General features: G+C 37.6%; 1 protein-coding gene across 2 annotated transcripts in view; it reads right to left on the minus strand.

Annotated features, from left to right (window-relative positions):
* The window catches only part of enox1.L (ecto-NOX disulfide-thiol exchanger 1 L homeolog), a 334,042-nt gene that overhangs the window by 146,081 nt on the left and 169,700 nt on the right, over positions 1-18,261 (minus strand). For both annotated transcript variants that reach the window (XM_018247319.2, XM_018247318.2), the window contains one exon: positions 14,229-14,292. The gene's annotated coding sequence lies outside the window, so the exon portion shown is untranslated. The remainder of the gene's footprint in view (positions 1-14,228; positions 14,293-18,261) is intronic.

Below are 18,261 nucleotides of genomic sequence, written 5' to 3' on the forward strand. Positions count from 1 at the left end.
TCTGTTTACTCTTTTGAGAAATTGATTTCAGTGCAGAATTCTGCTGGAGCAGCACTATTAACTGATTCATTTTGAAAACATTTTTTTTTCCCATGACAGTATCCCTTTAAGCAATAGCTGGGCACAGCTCCATGATGACAAATATGCTCCCATACTGGTTCCACCCAAGGACAGAACTGGTCTCTGTTATTCTCAACCTGATCTAGAAAATAATAGGAAAGTAATCAACATAAATATATCTTCCAAAATTCTAACAAGCCACAGCTGCATTCTCTAGAATAATTCAGAAGCCCACAAAGCAGGAAATGCGGAATTAAGTGCTGCAGTGCTATTATTATTATTGTACTGCACTCTCTATATCCTCGACCAACAATTTATGCTTGAAAACACAATGTTCCTAAATTAATCAATCAAAACATTATTTTTTCCACTTGAATAAAAATATTTTACATGTATTAATGTTAAATTGCACACTCTTCCCTGTAATTACTCTGCGAGCATGACATGTTTCTTTTTGCACTTAACCAAGGAAACAACACCTTAAGTAACATGAGAATTAGTGATTTCACTTGGTATTGGCAACACTGGCAGTATGAATGAGTTCTGATTAATGCTTTGCTTTAGAAGCACCACATGTTCTCTGCCTCATACAGTACCTTTGTGCCAGTGTTACATATTCTTCTCGCTAACAAATGCTACTCTTCATATTTTGGCTTAGTGCTTTATGTTATATTATATAGGGATAATGAATGCTAATCATGTCACTCAGTTCTTTATACTGCACTATAATGCAATGCTAACTGCTATGTGACACTTTTTATGTGATTATACCAGGGCAAGTTTTGGGGCAGTCAGGGGGAGCATTTGCTTTTGGACCCCAGAATATAGAATGGTGGCACAATGTATTTTGCTGCATTGCGGCACTCAATTCATAGTTTCAATTCTAGCCAGGACACAATCTGTAAGTAATTGTTATGTTCTCCCAATGATTGTGTTGGCTTCCTCTAAATACTCCAAAAACTACAGGAAGGGTAACTGGCTCCTGATACAGTTGACTATAGTAGTGTCAGTATGTGACATAGACTTTAGACTGTAAGCTCCAATGGGACAGGGACTGATATGAATAATGTATAATCTGAAAGCACTGTGAAATGTCAGCTCTGTATAAAATATAATGATAAAAGTATAAAGAGAATAAGAGATGAAAGTGCCCATGACAATGGAAGAAGATTTAAGTCCCTACCTCAGAAGGTAGACAATTACAGAAATCATGGGATGCACTCCCTCCAGCCTTCTAGCTGTTGTTAAATGGACAGTAGTACCAAAAAATGAACGTGTTTTAAAGGAATGAAAATACAGTATAATGTACTGTTGCTCCACACTGGCAAAATGGGTGTGTTAGCTTTAGAAACACAACTAAAGATTATATAAACAAGCTGCTGTTTAGCCATGGGGACAGCCATTCAAGCACAGGTTACAAAGTAGATAACAGATAAGTTCTGAAGAATCCCATTGTACACAACAGAGCTTATCTGTAGTCAGCTGTGTAGCCTGTGCCTTTTCTCCCTTTTTCCAGCAGCTTGGTTCCATAAACTATATTAGTGTTCATGCATCAAACATGCCAGTTTTACCCATTGCAGTGCAATACTACATTATATTTTAATTACTTTAAAACACTTTCTTTTACTGTTTCTTTACAGTTCAGTGGGATCAAGGCTGATTTGACAGAACCTGACCGACCCCACTTCTCTGCTCTATTAAAGCAGAAGAAAAACTACAGAGGCAGTTTATTGCCAATAGATTAGCCACAATTGTGCAAGCTATAACACTATTATTCTGTAGAATGATTTACCATAAACAGCTCTAGAAGTTCTCTCTATTTGTTTACTATAGAAACTGCCATATTGACTTGGTGTGACATAACTTTCTGCCTAAGGCTAGAGTCAGAGAACACTTTGAATGCAGATTCTCTGCAAAATGTCACGTTTCTGCACTGAAATCCACTGTGTCTGCCTGCCCTCGAGTGGAAACAATGCTTCCAGGTGTAGGCAGACCAGGAGCTGAAACACAGACGGAGATCTACCATTGTCTGGCGCTGGACTGAGTCTCTCCATGCTCGCTAATAGCTCTGGGCTCAGATTACAACAGGGAGGGAGAAGGGAGGGGGAGAGGAGCAAACTAAGCATGTTCAAGCCCGTGCCCTAGAGGTTTAAGATGAGAGAGGAAAGTCTGAAACAGAAGCCCACATGTACACAATAGAAGGAAAGAAATACAATGTTTTTTCGGCAGAGGACCCAGAGCGACATTACTGTGAGGTTTTACTGTTGGTGCTTTCCTACATTACTGTATTAGGTGCCCATGGCAAATGCTCTCTCTGTCCTACCCTAAAACATATAGGTATCCAACTTTCTGCTTTCCCTGAATTGTTTTAACAGCTAGAATACTCAGGTTGGACATACCTAATTTATGTAATGTTTACCCATAAGAGGAGAGCAGCTTTCTTGTTTTAACAGGAGCATTATCATCCGTACCTCACGACCCTGGATTGTATAAAATATTTCACAGTGACGTTTACAGGAGAAGGAAAGGCTAAAATTAAGTAAGCTTTATCAGAAAGGTCGTTATAAATACACCAGTAAACCCTCAATGTAATACTGCTCTGAAGTAATGCTGCTCTGAGTCCTCTGTCAAAAGAAACACAGCATTTTTTCCCATCTATTGTGTACACATGGGCTTCTGTATCAGACTTCCTATTTGCAGCATTAACCTCCAGGGCAGGGCTTGAGCATGCTCAGTTTGCTCCTCTCCCCCTCCCTCCTCCCATTCCTGCTGTAATCTGAGCTCAGAGCTGTAAGTGAGCAGGGCGAGACTCAGGAAGGAAGTGATGCCACACCAAGTTTATATGGCAGCTTCTATCCTAAACAAACAGAGACAATGTCTACAGCAGTTTTCTTCCGGTATGGTAAAGCATTCTGCAGAATAAATATAGCGTTCTAGCATGCACTATTGTGGCTAATCTGTTGCCAATAAACTGTCTTGGAGCTTTCCTTCTCCTTTAAGGAAAGTAAGTAATATGAAACTAATATGTTTCTGGAGAATTAAAATTTTAAAGAAAAGCTGTTATCCATTTTTGTTTGTATTTAAATATATTCATTGATGGGGAAAAGTGATTTAGATAAAGTAATAGGAGACATAATAGCCTTGATAAGAGATAAACAATTAGCCAGTTATGCACATCACATAATATTTACATATGTTCTTAAATCACAGTTCTTTCTTCTAGTTGGTAGAAGAGATGCTAATAACTGCTGCAAGAGTCTGACTCAAGTACTGATTTTAATAGAGATTTTTTTTTGTTTTTTTAAAAACATTACCAAAACCTATTACTAATATTGGCAGCCGTTTATATTCCATAACGATGTGCTTTTGCTCCCGGGCTAATTAGTCACATCAGGCGGCAGTAATGAAAATTTACAGTACAGCTGTTTTGTGTGGTTTAAAGTCTGAAAAGGTCCATATGCACAGAGGTTATATTAGTCATTCCCATTGCTGGTTGAAAGTCTGCCAGGTTGTAAAAACCATAAATTACTGTTCTTAAAGAAAAGTAAAGTAAATATCTTTAAAAAAAAGTATTAAAAGCTTTAGAGATGGAGTATTCTGCAATCCTATGATCACCTGAATCTGATAGGAACTTGAATGATCTCTGGCTCCACTATTATATATACAGGAATAGGATCTGTTATCCGGAAAGCTTGGGGCCTGGGTGTTTCCTGAAAATGTTTTTTTCAGTGATTTGGATCACTGTATCGTAAGTCTGCTAAAAAAAACATTCAAACATTGAATAAACCCACTATGGATGCATGCAGTTTAGTTATCATCAAATTCAAGCTACTCTTTTATTATTATAGAAAAAAGGTGATAAATAATTGAATTTTTTAAATGATTTGCCTAAAAATATAAAAATAAAAGGCATACGTTTGCCCAGGAGCAGTAACCCATAGCAACAGATAAAATGTTTCCTTTTAAACAGGTGATCAATAAATACTACCTGCGGATTGGTTGCTATGGGTTACTGCCCCTGGACCTTTTATTATTAACCCCCAATGTGAGATGTTTTTCTGTAATTCAGAGTTTTCTGCAGCATAATGCTTAGTACAGGAGGATACCTATGTTGACATAATTGTATAGAATCTCTCTGTAGTGGATATGAGAACACTATAAGATTTGTCCCAACTATGATGAGGTCCTTTCAAGAACCTGTTTAGATTGCTATGTCCCCCCAACATTATCCTACCCAGACTACATGCCATGCCATTTTGGGCTTCTATTAAAGGGGTTATAATGCAATGGAGGCATTAAGGTTGTGGCTTGCTTGAAAAAGACTGTAGCATCATAGGCAAGAAAAAACATACTATTAAAAATAGTATGACTTTATTATACAGCAGTGCTAGATACTGTACCCTTTAAGGGTGTTGTGCTGTTTTTGCTTGTTATTACCACCCCTTAAGGGGTGGTTCACCTTTGAATTAACCTTTAGTATGTTATAGGACGGCCAATTCGAAGCAACTTTTCAATTGGTCTTCATTTTGTATAGCTGTTTAATTATTTCCCTTTTTCTTACGACTCTATCCCGTTTTCAAATGTGGGTCACTGAGCCCATCTGAAGAACAAATGCTCTCTAAAGCTACAATTTTATTCTTGTTGCTACTTTTTATTACTCGTCTTTCTATTCAGGCCCTCTCCTATTTACTATATATTCCAATGTCTTATTCAAAGATTGCTGAAACTGGAGAGCTATTGAACAAAAAGCTAAATAGCTCAAAAAACACAAATAATAAAAAATTAAAACAAATTGCAAATTATCTCTCTACAAACATACTAAAACTTAACTCAAAGGTGAACAACCCTTTTAAAGAACATAAAAAACCCATAGATTGCCTTCCCTCATGGCCTGCTTATCTTTCCCATTTTAGTAGTGCAAGGGTTTTAGTCTTCTCGTGATTTACCCTTTCTTGCCCATTTCATGGTTTTAGGTGAAAGATGTATTGTTCATGTTACTGTATATTTCACTTAGGATGCATCTAAGAATCACATCTCATGGGCCCCCATAAGCAGTACTATACACAAAAACACTAATACAAAAATTAAAGTCTCCAACCCTACACTTTTATTGTTTTATCTACTGTAGATACAAGGGCCAATCAGATTATACACAATAAACTTTTTCTCCATCTCATCCAAGCTGCAAAGGCTTTAATTCCACGTAGACAGAAGTTCTCCTCTTTCCCTGTATATTCTGACTGGGTAAACATGGTGGAAGAAATAAGAAAACTATAAGCAATCTCACGCATTTTGAATACCTCATATTGGTTAACCTGGACACCTTGGCTATGTTTTATTAAGGCCCAAGGTACAAGCTTAGCACCAAGAAATATCATACCCCCCCCCCAAAACATAATTATATTCATAGTGTCTCTGGGCCCCATCTCACTAAACCCCATAGTCGTACCATGTTTTAATAAGTCATGCTTACAATTAACAGTCTGTTTTAATATGTTCTAGCATTACACTTCAAGCTATTGGAATATTAATTCTAGTTATTATAGTATATTAATAATAATATTATACTGAAAACTCAAGTCTGTATTTAACTTGCTGTCAACCCATATTTATCTTTATCTGGACATGTATGTACATTTGCTATTGCTTGACCTCCCCCCCCCCTTTCATTCTGGTTTACAAAAATAATTTATAAAAAAATGCACAAACCAGGGACAGTCATAAAGACCCCTTTTAGATTTCAACCTATGCACCATAAAAGCATAGCATTTATAATGTATGTCAGGTTAATCGTGTCATGTGGCCTCTGTTGTACTTTGGAACATTAGAAATGTAACATGATTGGACTCATCGGGAAATGCATTACTGTATACATTAGCTAATGCACCTGATCATTAAACTAAATTTGTATAAAAGGATGAATTTATTTTTGTCATAACAACAATGTAATGAGATTTGAAGGTTGTGTCTGAGTTTCAGACGACTGTAATTAGCTTTTTCCTTAAACATATTTATATACGCTTGGTGGTTTAATAATTTATGTTTCCATGTCTACTGGGATTTTATTTGCCACTTCAGGGTTTAGTGAATAAAATCCCTTTTATTTATATGCTGCTAATAGTGGGATTATTATTCAGAGCAAGCTATATAACACAGAAAATCACAGTGCCATAAGAAAGTAAGATTAGGGTAAGTGGTTTAGTGTCTGTTTAACATATTAGGTCTCATTTAACATATGTAGGTTCTACGCAGTATGTTGGCGCTATATAAATACATGTTAATAATAATAATAATAATAGGCTCAGCACTAAGCACAGGTATGTTTCCCATACCTGTATTAAATACACATATACAGTATTTACTGTAAAGACTTTGCTTAAACTAGTTGTAAATGCTGCAAATCCTATATATTGCATATAGGACTTAGTCACAACCTCTCTGCTGTCAACTTCATCGCCCACTCGCTCTAAATCACCTTTAGTGAAGACGTTTGTGGCTGCCAGTGAAGGTAAATACTTCTGCTCTGACTGAATCAGGCAAGATATGCACAAGGCCTTGTAGTAAATTACTGTCATCTCCGTATAACGTTTATACTTTATACAGATAAAGAAATTAGTGTTGCTTCTATGGAGCGAGCAGTTTCGAGGAGGAAATGTGACTATTGTGGGGTGGAAGGATGGAATGTTCCTAAGCATCTGAAGGTGAAAGAGCATTCTCTCTGCATTGTGTACATTTGCATGTAAGGTCACACTCCGGTAACTCCCCCAGTAATATGAATACATTTTATATTAGAAGAGAGCACAGATTCTAAATATGACAGCGGCGCCTGCTAAGAGCCATACGTTTTTCTGTCAAGTCGGCATATTTATACTTACAATATAAAAATGGAAAAAAGAGAAATTAAACATTTTGGCAAAATAAGAAGAAATGCGTCCTTTCTCCAAACAAATCATCAAGCTTTCAAACAGTACTTAAACATGACTCATACAATGTATTATCTTGCTGGGAATTATGCCTAATTAGGTAACGAAGGCATCTGAATTAATTACTGGTAGTCACAAGGAAAAAAAATGGTTCAGAAAACTAGTTCAAAATCATTATGGGCACCATTGTATTTCTTTGGCACAGACTTCTAAGAAAAATTACATTACATGCAAGAGTAAATGCTCTCTATATATAAGAAGAAGACAAAATAATGATTTATTTATATGTCTAGCCATGAGTTTGTTTGGGCACCTTTACTTTTCAAACATCCATGCCCCAAATGAACAGCAGTCTTAATCCCAATGCCCTCTATCCACCCATATCCCAGACCAGCTGATTAAAGGGCACTTATTGGAAAACAATTGTGTGTAAATTGTGAAGTCACACTCATTAAGCACATGCAGGTAATTAAACATGGCCACCCACAGCAGGAGCTCCTTCCCAGAGCGCTGTGTTCATTAGGAGCATTTCTTGCACAAAATGGTATTTTTTTCCTACAACCATAGTGCAGTTTGTGGTCGGGAAAACAATTTTCCATCAAAAGGTGCCCTTTGAGGTACTGTCTATTTGCACAGATTTTTGTTGTCTCCTCATGTTGCCTTTCCTGCAGCTCAATTAAGACTGAAACAGCCTAAGACATATGAATGTAAAATTCTTTTGCAATATACAGTACATTATTTTTCCCCCTAGGTTTCAAGATAGCAATCTTGAAAACTGATACTATAATGAATCTAAAACAACAGCACCCCTGTTGCTCTATACCAGGAATCCCCAACCTTTTTTTACCCATAAGCCACATTCAAAAGAAAGTTCTTGGGGTGCCAAAGTTAAGCTATGATTGGCTATTTGTAGTTCCTATGTTGACTGACAGACTACAGGAGACTCTGTTTGGCAGTGTACATGATTTTAGGCAACTAAAGCTTGCCTTCAAGCCAGGAATTCAAAAATAAGCACCTGCTTTGAAGCCACTGGAAGCAACATCCAAGGGGTCGGAGAGCAACATGTCTCTTATGAAACACTGGTTTGAGATCACTGTTATGAGACACTGGTCACCCCGCCAGCTGCTTCTCTGCTCACTTCTGTCCCTCAGCTGACAATGAGGAATAGAACTGAGCAGAGGAGTATCAAGAGATGCTTCAATACTCCATGACTTCATTTTCTCCTAGCTGGCCTGCAGAATTTGAGTGCCTCGATAAACCAAAATACGCTACTTTGGTTTTCTGGCAAATTAACACTGAATCAGTTATAGGGAGAGTAAATACCTATACACACTACCAAACATTATAGTAGATTTCATGTGGAATTGTGACTGTAAGGGAGTGTTATGATAACTTGTTCCCTCATTTTAGGCTACCACTAGGAGACATCATGTACTGTATAAAGAAAGTTAAATTCAGTATGCTTCTGTATTACACATTGTCAGTTTCTACATCTCAACAAACATTTTAAAGCCTCTATTGATTCCTTGTGTTTGTTTATTTTGTATTTGGGTATCAGAGATATTAAGAGTTGAAAGTACGATTTTTTCCTTCTTGTTATATTTTCCATAGATTATACAAAAGCATTACTGACATAGCTTGCAATTTCAGCTGCCCCCTGTCTCATGCTGACCAGTAATATTTTTTCCTATGATCTCCCCTATTGTGTTATAATTGCTTTACAAGAAGCCAACCAGGGCCATTGCTCAGGGGGTATGGTATATCTTCACACTGAAGGGAAGATTTCTTAACTATCATTATTTACTGAAAGGTACCAAGTTGTACCGAAGTAATGTAACCCCACATGTGATTTGCATTGGCTTTTATCAATTCTAATGGGTATTTGTGTTCAGCTCTTGGAAGGTGAATGTGTTTGACTAGCTTGTACACCCTCACAGTTTAGTTTTCAAAGACATTCCCATCCATGGTTTCTTTTTTGGGGACTAATATTATAATAATTAGGCAATCTGCCAAAATCTCAGAGTAGCTGGGCCAGCAGCAACTTTCAGTTCAGCAAAACATTTACCGACACAAGCACTATGTTTGCTAATGTGCATAAAACTGCTTTTCTCAGAATGCAATTCATCTGCTGCAAGGCACAAAGAATGTAGTTCTTGCTAGCGATGTGTTGGTTTATCCGATACTCTCAGGTTGTATGGGGTTAGGACCCAATACAGGGTTGTTTCTACCTTCAGTCACATTTTCCTTCACTGTAATCTTTTTTTGTGGTTGGCGCTGCTACCTTGGTGATGTCAGAGAAATGCCCCGCCAATGTGTTTAGGTTGAGAGAAATGTAAGGGTACTCAGGCTTGAGTGGGTGCAGGACAGGTAGGTTAAGGTGTAGGTCATAGATTTTGTGACCAGCACATCATTGGTGCTCATGGGTGCAAGGATGCTCTGCACTTAAGCAGGATTAATACTAACTGTGTCCCCTGATGGGAGAGGGGAAGCTCTTGGAGCCTTTCAGAGGTAGGCACAACTAACAACATAGCTAAATGCATTGTCTGCAAAAAGCATCGTACTTGACCCCATTCCCCATGATAAGCAAGGCTTTTATAGAACAAGTATGACTTTGCTTCTCTAAAGAACTACTTTCTATTGAGAAACAGCTATTTTATTAGAATATTTTTGTTCATATTACCTTCAAAAACCCCAATGTCAAAAGTACTTAAATTCTGCCAGAATCTCATATTATCAGACATAAACATAATAGCGCATTAGATAAATGTTTTGCCAGACTGCAGACTTGCCATGTGATGATGACAATATCCATTTACAAACAATAATATACCGTAGATGCCATTACAAAAGCTGTCCAACATGTCCAGGATAAATATTTCATTTCATTCATATCCTACTCACCCACTGCTTTATCAACAAGTTCTTTTTTATTACCAAGTGTTTTCACTTTTAATTTCTCTCTTTCAGCACTTTGCTCCAGCTCTCTTCAGTTTCTCTCTGCAATCTGTTATTTTGGCAGCCATTACACTGAGGAAAGGATTATGGCAAAGTGACAAGAGAAGGGCACTCAGCGAGCCACCAAACTTCCCCTAACACTATGTGCAGAAAACGAGAGTAATAAATATTTCATCGCTCAACTTTCATTCTCATGGTTGACATCTGTCCAGATTTAGACCTAAAGAGCTGAAGGTTCGTTTAAAGGCCTAGCAACATACACACAATAAATATGAAGCTTATTTGGGTTATTGATATACCATTTAGTATTGATCAATACCTATGAAACATTTTCTTTTGAAGCTGAAGATTTTGCTATTTTAGAAAAGTTAAAATATGAAAAGCTCTAGTTAAGTCTTAAATACCAATATTTGATGCAATAAATGTTAAGTGATTTATCAGGACAATGGCATAAGCACAAGCACAGAACAGAGCGCTATGCAGACCCTTCTTCCCACTGTAATAACTGTTCAGCTGTTAGTCCTTCTACACTGCCAGGGCTATTCAATGTTATACTGGCTAGGCTTAACTATAACCTCATTAAATTCTCCAAAAGCCACATGGTTAGATGACTCTGTCCATATTGTTACTCTTCTCTCCAATTCAAATAGTTTTAATCATAACCAATGTCAATGCAAGCTTCTGTTTTCCACATCATATTCTGCAGCTAATTTACCAATAGCTTGCAGCACAAAAACACTTTTTTTTCTAAAATATTTTTTTTGGTGGATATGAATATAGTAAAGGCAGCATACATTTCAAGATCTGCTTGTTTGGTGGACCTTTGCCACCTAAATGAGGGGCAAATTCAGGGTGATCCAATCATTGATCAATTAGGGGTCAACAATCGGATCAGAACACAGTGAACCCTTACAGAATTTTCGAACCAGCCAGATAGGTATTAGTTTCATTATTAATTATAACGGATTATTAGAGAAGGGCCTACTAAGGGTTCCATACATGGGCAAATAATAAAGGCGGGCCTGCCTGGCTGGCTGATTATATTGGTCTGTGTATGGCCACCTAATTCATAGGCGATTGAAATGCCATCCCTGAATTCCTCTGGAGAGAATCCTCCCTCTCTCTCTTCAGAAATAAACTCACAGACTACCTCTTGGATAACAAATGACTCGTTCTGGCACTTATAATGCAGTGTCAACCGCTGTAATTTGGAGCACTTACGATCCTCCTATTTGTGTCTGTAAGTTACCCACCCACTTTAATGCAACTGTACTTTGTATTTATTTATTAGTATTTATTATTATAATGACCCTTGTTTGTTCTATTAGTTGACTGTGCTACTGTACAGTACTGTGTACATAAGTAGTGCTATATAAATAAAAAAATATACATACATATATATATATATATATATATATATATATATATCAGAGGCAAATTTCCTTCAGCCCTCTAGATACTACTGAACTTCAACTCCCAGTATTCCTTTGACAACTGCAGGGTCAAGGCTGCTTGCCAGAGCAGTAAAGAATCTCCTGGTGGGCCACTTCCTAGGAGAATCAGCCCTTTCTTATTTACAGACACCGATTACATTTAGAACTGTCTACATCTGATTGTTTTCAGAGTATGCCTTTGATATCTGGTTCTCTAATGGCTCTAGGAGGGCCAGAATGACACTGGACAGCTGTGGAATGCTGGGAGCTGTAGTCCATTAACATCCGTTTGCTAAGTCCTTATTTAAATACTCAGACTGATTGGAAGACATACCGTTAATATGATGAACTGATATCATCCAGAAGTGAATAAACGCCCATTATTAAGCACAGTGATTGTCGGTTCATTTATATAAAAGAGCACAGACATTGTGAGTTTCAGATAAGGAAATATGCACGCTATCAAATATTGCTTTAGCATACATGTCAAGAATCCATCAACGGTATTAAAGTGATGGCCCATCATTCTGATGGCCCGCAAAACTGAAATCATTATTCCTGCAGCCTTGACAGCAAAGCAAAATTGGAACTGCAAATACAGTGATTTAAAACCCCAACGGCAGAAGTGAGCATTTCATTATATCTGTATCATATAGCAGCAGCGCACGGAAGGGAAAAAATCAAGGCTTAATCCTGATAGCTGAGGTGTAATGCCATTTCAATGTGTGCACCAAAGATGATACTGCAACAGCTGTACTCTGCTGAGCATATACATTACACTCCTCTCTGCCTATACTCACAGCCATGCAACCAACACCCCCCTTCAGCACAACACTGTCGCTGAATATTTTATCCTCGCTCAACAGATCTCAAATTAATTTAATACAAACAATGTGGAAAATGTTCTTCCATACAGTTGGCCATTATATAAAATCCAAAGCAGAGTTGATAGGCCCAGCCCCTATCTGAGGATCTGAGGAACAATTATAAAAGAGACAAACTATATCTACTGACTTCTCTATGTGATCATAGAAAGCATTAAATATACTTAGTCTAGACAGAAATATATCTTTATAGTCTTTGAGGCCAAGGGAAACCAAAGCACATTTGACAAACACAGTAATGAAATTCTCTCCTGTAGGGTAATGACACACTGAGCAGGTTTTAGCATTTTGTCTTTTGAGTATTTTCTCGCTCCATGGGATTTTCCCCCCTGTTCAAAGTAAATGGTAATTGCCATTATGGGCTAGGTCCAGTCTAGGCATGGAGCTACATGTTTTAAGGAACAGTAACAGCAAAAACTAAAAGTGGATCAAAGTAATTCAAATATAGTGTACTGTTGCCCTGCACTGATAAAGCTGGTGTGTTTGCTATAGTTTATATAAACAAGCTGCTGTATAGCCATGGGGAAAGCCATTCAAGCTGCTGGAAAAATGAGAAAAGGCACAGGTTACAGAGCAGATAACAGACAAAAAACCATTGTATTGGGGAGAGCTTATCTATGTGCTATGTAACCTGTGTCTTTTCTTCTTTTTTCCAGCTTGAATGGCTGCCCCATAGCTACACAGCAGCTTATTTATATAAACTATAGTAGTCTTCCTGAAGCTTTAGCTTTAACCAGTGCATGCTAACAGTATATTATATGTTAATTACTTTAAACAGCTTTCATTTTTTTTTGCTGTTACTGTTTTTTTAAGTATATGCCACTTAACAGATCTGATTAAGGGTATCAGGTTTTCTGTTCCCCAATCTGCCCTGCTACCGCTAACTTGACCCCACTAGAGCTTACTAGCAACGCTCTATTCAAACACAACTGCTCTTTGTCTATGAAGGTTTTTATTCATGATATACAGTATCTTGTAGTGATAAGTCTAAGCAACTGGACTTCAAGATGTTTCACTACTTATCAGACCATCTTCAACTAAAGAAGCTGCTTGGCTGAGTGGTGAAATGTTTTCAATTGCTTTTGGCTTATCACTACGATGGCCATACATGCACAGATACAATCGTACAAAACTTTATCTGTGTATAGTGGCCCGCTGATCACAAATGCAATACAAAATAAGTATTAGGGATATTGGACATTTCAGGGATTTTACCAATGCACAATGTTGGCCAGTGAAGGGTTTATCAACAGCTGAGAAAGTAATGAAAAAGCCACAGCTCATCTTCACTTCCTGAACAACAGAAATGGTGCTATACCATCTGAGGGCCATTCAGTTGGAAAGCATAGCAAATTGGACCATGTATGGCTGCCTAATGGATACAACTGCTTTTTATTAAGGGGTGGCCCCATCCCTTGTGAAGACTCTGCAGCAAAGTGTAAACACTGCCAAGCTCTCCAAGAAACCAAATCCTGACATTTGATTCTGGGCAAGCCAGAAGGTCCTCTAGTTCCAAACACCTATAACCTCAACTGAGAATCTGAGAATCATATGTACATTTATTTATAAAATGTATCCTCTTTTTTTCTGTGGTTATTCCTAAAACTTTTCCTAGTTTGAATATATTTCAATTGCCTTCTTTTTTTAGAAGGACCAACAATCAGTTGTCATTCTATCAACTTCACTTTCTATTTTTAGCAGTTTTGGACTGTGAATATCTGTCTTTCAGCTCAGCAGCTCTCTGTCAGAGAGTTTACATCAATTAATTTTTAGGGGGTTTATATCCCCTTCAGATGAAATTCCCTTCAGGGGAAGCAATTGAGCTATTCATTGATACGTATTTATCTTGACTTGGATTTCTACTAGAGCTATTTGGCTTTTTTTCTTCAGTCATAATATAACTGCCTACTCTTATTTAGAAGGCTAAACATAATAAAAAAGTAAAATAAAATAGCTAATCCATATTTACTTGCCTTGGCACCGATTTTGGAGTCAAGCCCTTTATTTGGTGTTGAAAAGAATCCACTGAAAATCCCGCTGAAAAAAAGAAAACATTTGTTGAAAAGTTATCATAAATTAATAAAAAGTCGAGTTTAGCAGAAGCAATCCACACTAAAGGATTACCTAGAACACAATGGCAAAACATCCTACATAATAGAAATAATAATATGGAACAGCAGCCATTTTATGTGCAAGACAAATACGTAGTAAGCGCCTTAGATGTCTAATATGCCATAAATTACCAAAATGTCAACATTATTTTATTGTAGGAAATATTGTGCCTCATGTCTGCTAATATACAATAAGAATAATTTCCCAGCATATAAGAAGTGTAAGGATTTTTTTTCCCAGGAAAAAGGTTTCTGGAAAATTGCTTTTGAAAAAGGAAATTGTTGAGTAGACCTAATAGTTTAGCAAAACTCTTACTACTTGTTCAGTAGCAGGTTCGGACCCGTTTTCCAGAATGCTCGGGACCAGCTGTTTTCCGGATAAGGGGTTTTTCCATAATTTGGATCCCCATACATTAAGTCTATTTAAAAAGCATTTAAACATTAAGTAAACTAAAATAGTATTTTTTTGCCTAAGGATTAATTATATCGTAGTTGGGATCAAGTACAAAGTACTGTTTTATTATTACAGAGAAAAAGGAAATCAATTTTAAAAATGTGAATTTTTTCAATAAAATAGAGTCTATGGGAGATGGCCTTCCTGTAATTTGGAACTTTCTGGATAACGGGTTCTGGATAACGGACCCCATACCTGTACTGGGAAGTCCAGCAGGAAACTGGGGATGGATAAAGTCCTAGATAAGAGTATAGCCACCAAAGAACCCAAAGCCAGAAAAACTGGGGCCCTGATTTCAGTTCCTCTAGAGTAGTTTTTATTCAGACATATTTGGTTCAAGCTCCCCTTTAAGGCCCAACTTTTGCAGATAAACATGAAATAAACCCAATAGGCTGGTTCTGCTTCAAATAAGGATTCATTTTAGCTTAGTTTGGATCAAGTACAAGATACTGTTTTATTATTATAGAGAAAGAGAAAATAATTAAAAAAAGTGGATTATTTGGTTATGGAGTCTATGGGAGACGACCTTTCCGTAATTAAGAACTTTCTGGATAATGGGTTTCCAAATAATGGATCCCATACCTGTATATATATATAAATAAAGGTCCCCAGGTGGGACCGAAACACAATGCTGTGTTACAAATAAAAACACTTGATTCATCGTTACAAGAGTGTGCTGATCCCTTCATCACCTATACAGGTATAGGATCCCTTATCCGGAAACCCGATATCCAGAAAGCTCCGAATTACGGAATGGCTGTCTCCCATAGACTCCATTATATCCAAATAATCAAAATTTTTAAAAATGATTTCCTTTTTCTCTGTAATAATAAAACAGTAGCTTGTACTTGATCCCAACTAAGATATAATTCATTCTTATTGGAAGCAAAACCAGCCTATTGGGTTTATTTAATGTTTAAATGAATTTCTAATAGACTTAAGGCATGAAGACCCAAATTACGGAAAGATCCATTATCCGGAAAACCCCAGGTCCCGAGCATTCTGGATAACAGGTCCCATACCTGTATTACTAAAATTGATTGTGCACCTCATCTTCAAAGGAGACAGAGACACCCCCAGCATCTTTATATATATATATATATATATATTGTTGCATTACTTCAGCCATAGCTGCAAGAATATGTGTTTACCCTAAATCTTGCTGTAATTAACAACCAAACAAGCACCTAAGCATCTAAAGCTCTAAATGGTTTTCTACATAGGCCACCCCAGCCAAGATTCCCATAGAGGTGCTAGATCCAAAGTTAGGGATTTATTCAGTTCACATTCTCCCCTTGTCTGTGTGGGTTTCCATTGGGTTCTCACAAACAAATAGCATATGAACTGCAAGAGAATATAGTTAAATCTTGTCTCACTAAATGACAGGAAAATGGGAAGGAAATCTCAGCTCAATAAAATCATAATCTTTTCACTTTTTTAATGAGATCTCAAATAACCTGCAGAAAATACCACCTACAGATCACCTCTCTGAATGATTAATGAATAATTTTACCTACAAAAAAAAAATCAAATTTCTTAATCACTATTTTAAAAGAAGAAGAGTCATAACAACCCTTGCAATAAGAGCATTTTTGCCCTGAGAAACTAATAATACGAACAGTAAAAAAAAGGTTATTATCTGGAATAAATGTACTTTTCCCTGTGCCAGCCAGTGTGATCCTAATGAAGTCATGTTACATTATTGTGCAATACATCTTTGGGTGCCAGTTGGTGCACTGACTAAATGGTATGCAAAGGCTGTGCAATGCAATCTCAGCCCCCACTGAGCTAATATGTGCATCTCTCCTTTCTAGGAGGGCAGCCTGCTGCATTAATGCGAATGTGATTGACATATGCAGTAATAGCCGAAAGATGAAGTGATATACTGCCTTGTTCTTTACACGAGCAAAAGGTTAACGGCAATTTGGTTCTTTTCCTTATAGCATCTTCTTTCTTCCTCTAATAGGTTTCTGGCTCAGTGCAATGTCAAGGCTCATTTTCAAGACTGAAGACATATTTCTTGCGGCTGACAGACGGTAAGTTCTTTGCTAGTTATAAAAATTTCTTCTCATTTCTACTTCTAAGTGATGTAATGTTGCTATGTTCACAATATCCACTACCATTCATTTAGGGCAATTTATGAGCAGTAATGTACTATGGAATATATCTGTCACGGTGCAGAAAAACATTTATAATAATGCTATTAATATTAAAGGACAACAGAAAAAAAATCTGTGATCAGGAAGAGGTACAGAAGGGCAGCTTTGGGGGAGGTATGAATGCATTTGCTTAAAGGCAGGGGTCCCCAACCTATTTCATCTGTGAGCAACATTTAGATGTAAAAAGAGTTGGGGAGCTACACAAGCATGAAACAAGTTCCTGGGTGGTGCCAAATAAGGGCTGTGATTGGCTATTGATGGCCCCTATGTGGACTGGCAGCCTACAGGAGGTTGGCAGTACATCTGGTTTTTATGCAACCAAAACTTGCCATCATGCCTGGAATTCAAAAATAAGCACCTGTTTTGAGGCCAATGAGAGCAACATCCAAGGGGTTGGGGAGAAACATGTTGCTCACGAGCTACTGGTTGGGGATCACTGCTTAAAGGCATGCAGGGCTGTAACTAGGGGTAGGCAGAAGAGGTATGATGCAATGATAGGGGGGGTCGCTGGGCAGATACTTTTTAAAGGGTCTTCTGCCCATCCCTAGTCCAGGTTTGCTTGCTCCCTCTGCTGCTCTCCCGTCTCATTACCGCAGCTCCCACCCCCTGCATGCGCACACACAAGGGGAGAAAGGTGGCCCAACCAGGCCAGCCCCTGCTGTCATGGAAGTGTTGACTTTTGATGAAAAACTATGTTTATTATTTTGTAGAAGTAGCATAGCATAGCATTTGCCTTTCTGGCAGCAGTCCCAACTCATGGGATACTAGCTCCAATTTCCTCCAAGACAAAGCAAGATACACACTACTGCCTGTGATGCCCCTTTGTCATTGCCCAAAGTGCCCCTTTGTCATTGTACTAAAACTCATTGACAATGTTTTTTCTAGCAAAATACCGCCAACATTTAAAGGTATAGGAACGATAAGATCTCTGGGTTGTGCCAAATTGTTAGGCAACCCCAGTGTTCTATCTTCTTAGCACATACCTGCACCAGCGCTTCTCTTATTTAAAGGGGAACGATCGCAAAAATGAAAATGCAATATAAGCTTCATCATACTGTAAATAAGATACTTTCTAAATACAATCAATTAATAATTCTGTACCATTTCTGAAATAATCAAGTTCATCTTCACTATTCCTCTCTCAGCATCTGTTTCTCTTCATTCTCTCTTCAAGCCGCAGGTGGGTGTCAGATAATTATTGACAGTTGAATCCAATATATCTTATAGGCGGCTTCTTTTGCCTAGAAGATGTATTAGAGGTCACTCTATTAAACTCACCAGA

Source organism: Xenopus laevis, chromosome 2L, assembly GCF_017654675.1.
Source record: "Xenopus laevis strain J_2021 chromosome 2L, Xenopus_laevis_v10.1, whole genome shotgun sequence".
NCBI lineage: Eukaryota > Metazoa > Chordata > Amphibia > Anura > Pipidae > Xenopus > Xenopus laevis.